The sequence below is a fragment of the Gavialis gangeticus genome, unplaced genomic scaffold (genome assembly GCF_001723915.1).
Source record: "Gavialis gangeticus isolate Ggan-Ray unplaced genomic scaffold, GavGan_comp1, whole genome shotgun sequence".
NCBI lineage: Eukaryota > Metazoa > Chordata > Crocodylia > Gavialidae > Gavialis > Gavialis gangeticus.
In genome coordinates, this window is record NW_017729024.1 from 7,812,266 (window position 1) to 7,816,931 (window position 4,666).

Genomic DNA, 4,666 nt, shown 5'->3' on the forward strand with positions numbered 1-4,666 from the left:
ACTATACTATACTATACTATGTTACTTGTATACAATACATTAAATAAGACATATTTTTTTTTTTCCCCCTAGAGCCACATACATTCCTATTGTTAACAAGGCCAATTTCAGAGAAAGCTTCACTGATTCCTAATGCTTTTGATCCTATTCTGTATTTTAGGACCACACCACACAGGAGAACCTAAAGGAAAAAGCCAAAGTCACAGGAGGTACCAGCAGTAGCGCTGATAAAATGGGAGACAAAATCCCATCGGAGGCGATGCTTCACCTATTGCAAAGTGCTTTCAGCAGGCAGATGTCCCAGAATCGAGCACCAAAGAAGACTCCAAGTGAAAAGTTAAATATTCCATACGAACATTTCTATCAAGCCCTTGAAAAATTAAACAAGCCCTCCCAGTTAAGAGACTCAGAGGAAAGTCTATACAGTGACTACGTTGACCTTTTTTACAACACCAAATCATACAAGCATAGAGATGATAGACTGCTGCAGGCCTTGGTTGATATTTTGAATGAAGAAAACTAAAATGTATGATACAGCACTGGAGTTGGAAATATTCATGCCCCTCCTCCCCCACCTACTCTACCTTTGTCAGCCCTGTATTTTACACGCTAGTTGTACAATTACTATTTTGACCACTTCATCCTTAACAAGGATGTCAAGAAAGGAAAAGCAGCAGAAAATGTGAGGTACTAAGCTTATGGGTGTTTGTGATCGCTCTATTCAAGGTCTTTCTTCATTAATATCAAAGTAGATGGTTTCTTTCCTGTGGCATGAAATACAACTGTAGTCCTCTGAAAATGCAGCCCTCAAGTTCAAACCCTTTTTCTTTTACTTATTTTTCCACACTTTATTCTCTGAGCAAGCATTGAGCTTGAAAATCAGGGTTGTCAAGCCGTTCTCAACTGAACTGCCAAAGCTATGGGGAGATACTGCCTTCTCCAGGCCTGTAATAAATCTATCAATCCTTATCACACATGGCATCCACTCAAGATTTAATACTAGCTACAAATACTATCACAAATACAGATTCCCTGGCCATTTTCCAGATGACAATCAACCGAAAGATCTCTATTCTATAGGAAAGAAATCTAGAATGGCTGGAAAACTTGCAGTGCATTTGAGCTTTGCAGACAGCTATAAATCAGAAGATTCCATTATCCACAGTTGAAAAAAAAAGGGATTGGACTTTATTCTGATCTCATATCAGTAGAATTTAAACTAAAATGAAAGTTAAAATGATATAAAAAATGCAGACAGAATCAAGCCAATGATCCCCATCACCAGTGGTATTGTAGAAACTACTGCAGCAACATCTGTAATCAACTTGTTTTCTCAGTGATGTTTCAGGAATCTTTGGTGAATCTTTTAGTCCTACAAGGGGCTGAGGGCTTGAGGCCAGGCGCTGGGGACAAGTCTAGAGCAATTTCACCAGCAAACTTCTGGCTCTGGACCTCATCAATGGAGTTGGGTGGGCAGGTCGTGTTCTCCCAGAGACCTGCAGCAGATGCGGTATAGGCAAGGTCGAAGTAGGCATAAGGAAGATATTTCCATAAGAGAATCCTATAAAATGGGATGACAGTGTCAGAGGTTGATTGCAACAATTCTTAAATCCTTTGGTGGGTTGAGAGGAAAATGGAGAGAGAGTAAAAAAAGATGGAAGAAGTTATCATGGGCAAAGGAACTGAAAAAAGGAGGAAAAGAATAGGTGAATGGGGAAAAGGTTGAAACAAAATAGAGAAGGAAGAGAAATATGGAGAGAATCCACTTGAATGACAGCAGGTAAACTGCTAGTCTGACTCGGATGGTGGGGGGCTTGCTGGATGAAGGGAGCTGGAACAGAATGGTCTGAAAGGGCAGCACACATCACAGCAACTATACTTCAGACACACATTTGTATTGGAAATATGAGTTGGCATATATTTTGTTACTTATAAATTTGAAAAGACAGTATGTAGTTGTGTAAGCAGGTAAAAATTGGAGGAACCTAGGGCAGGGGAATACAGGGATTTCAAGTGGTAGAATAAATGCAGTGATTAATTACAATGCCAAAGCTGTCTAAATAAGTGCTGACTAGAATTTACCTCCTTTTCTCTAATGTCTCTAAATGTCTTTTCCAAATAGATTTTAGAAATACTTATCACTGTTCCAGTATCTCCATTTCATGAGTGGTACTGGTGTCTCCCAAACTGGGAACTTTGCTTGGCATGGATGCAGATTTTCAAAACCACTGTTAAATCCTCATATTTAAAATAAAAACTTAGGTACTCAAACAATAGTGAATCCCACTGATAAAGTAACCAATTAAAAAACAACAACAGGACCTCTTTTATAAGACTTTTTAAAAACCTCAGATTTCTCATTCATTCAAATGGTATCATGTAATTCTTGGATCTAATTCTGCACTATGCCACTTTTAATTGGATTTAACTCAGTCGCCTTTAAGGAGTCCTAAAGTACATCTTCAGACTCTCAAGGCAGTGACTTCTTGTTTGAAGTGTATGTTACTACTAAATTTCCTCTTCCTTCTCTCTCTTTCTCTCTTTTCCTCTTCATTCTCTGTTATATTGGAAGTTTTTCTTGGAGGTAGGAAGTGGTCAAAAAATGGAAGTGGTTGAAACCGGAAAGCTTTCTTGTGTTTCTTATGATGTCCCTTAACACTAAGACTTAGAAAGGCAGTTTAGAGAGGTGCTGAACAGGAAAACATGACTAATTTCATAGCTAGGAGTGGACGGCAGGGTACACTAGCTAATTTCCACTCCTGCTTTAGATTTGAGTACTGGGAGCTAATTGTTATGTCATGAGCCTTAACAGTGGCTGTCTTCAGGGAGCAGCAGTAAGAGCAAACCCCCATTGCTGTATGATTACTTCATGCTTTAATAACAGCAGATTCAATAATGGACCATAAACAGTGTACTCATGTTAAATACGTTATATGTATATAAGTTATATACATGACTTTTCCTTTGTTTTAAGCCCAATTCCAATGTTATAGCCAAAGTTTCATCAGAGAACAGCTTTAAAATTAATCTGATGAAAGTCTGTCTCTTGAATGTTTCCAACCCAGAGTATATTGTACAAACTTAAATTATTTTTATTGTTAGTCTTCTCTTGGTGCCTGTGTGGGTTTTGTGAAAACTGTAAACGGGAAAAAAAAAGATGTTTTCTCTCAGAATTTTAAATTATATTTTCTTTACAGGTATTTATAATATATCAAAGATTTTATCAAACGGACAGAATTTTAAAAGGCATAATAAATTATATTAAAGAACCAATTTTTTCTTGAGAAAGAGAAAATTTCATCCAATAAAGGTATTTTTAAAAGGCATGTTCCAACAGTAACTACAACATGTATGTGATGTGCTGTTAAAATTACATTTGTCTAATAATAGCATAATACAGTATGTTAGCAGAGCGCAGAGTGTGTGGTCTTAACATTTGTAAAGAAAACAAAAGCTGAAGTCAAGCCATGGATTCAGTTATCTGAGAAATATAACATTTCATTAGACTTAAGAAGAATGAATGGTCTCATCACTGAGAAAATTTGGTGGGGGGCACAAAATATGTACTTTATTATGATCAGAAAAATTATAGAATATGTGTTTGCAATGAAGAAAAAGAAATACAGGGTGGATCTTTCACGACTGGAGCCACATGATGATTCTCTATGGCTTTCAATGAGAGAAAAATTGGTTCCTGAAGATCTGAAATGTAACATCCTTCTTTCTGTCTCATATTAAAGTATGTGTCTGCAGTACCCTTACAGTCCCACAGAACTTATAATGAAGAGGTACACAAGAGTAAGATAAGGGGAATTTTACTGAAAAAAAATCTTGATTTTTCCACTGCCTTGCATCTGCAAAAAAGCCTTCAACTTCTGCTTTGCAAGGTATTAAAATAAATACACAGAGTACAAGGGTATTAAAATACCCTTAATACCAAGGTATTAAAATAAATACACAGAAGTAAACAGTTCCTTATATTCTCACAGTAAATGGCTTGTGGAGTGCTTCCTTTGAAGAGGACAACTGTGTGCTGGGGTAAATCTGATAGAAGTGGTTCCAGTTTCAAATACTGGCTCATATCCTTGGGCAGGGATGCATCAGGGAAAGGAAATAACATGTTGGGGTACACCAGGGGTAAGGAACATACTATAATGCAGAGGCATTAAACCAGTCTCTCACTGCCATGTTGTTCTTTAGGACCTGGTTACCAATTGTGTAAGTTAGAGCTGCTTTTGACTTAAGCAGGTACTAGTACAGAATCAGGAAAACAACTGGGAGCATCTACATGAGTTGCCTAATTAGCTCTGCAGTAAAGTCTCAGCATCTACATGTGTGGCCCTATTAGGCCACAGGAAACTAATAAATGTCACTGTATGTTAGTACTTGTCAGCACAAGTGCTATCCTATGGCGGTGTTATTTAGTGTGCCGCAACACACAGGTAGACACTAACAGGGCTAGCTGGGGCATAAGGGTGCTTCAGTGCAGGGGCTGCTTGCTGGCTAGCCCCACACTGGAGCACCCTCATGCCTCTCCACACAATGTTGAGCTGTGTAAGAGCAGGCCCGGGCTGTCAGGCTGACCCCCTGAGCTCCCTGCCAGCCAGGTCTGCTCTTCCCCAGCTCAGTGTTGTTGCATAAATTGCTGATTTTATCCCCTGGAGGC

At 38.5% G+C, this 4,666-nt stretch overlaps 2 long non-coding RNA genes across 4 annotated transcripts in view; both read right to left on the minus strand.

Annotated features, from left to right (window-relative positions):
- Positions 1-4,666, minus strand: part of LOC109297220 — a 117,683-nt gene that overhangs the window by 7,602 nt on the left and 105,415 nt on the right. The window lies entirely within an intron of this gene.
- The window catches only part of LOC109297221, a 7,822-nt gene continuing 7,759 nt past the window's right edge, over positions 4,604-4,666 (minus strand). The window contains exon 3 of the long non-coding RNA XR_002097249.1: positions 4,604-4,614. This is a non-coding gene — a long non-coding RNA (uncharacterized LOC109297221). The remainder of the gene's footprint in view (positions 4,615-4,666) is intronic.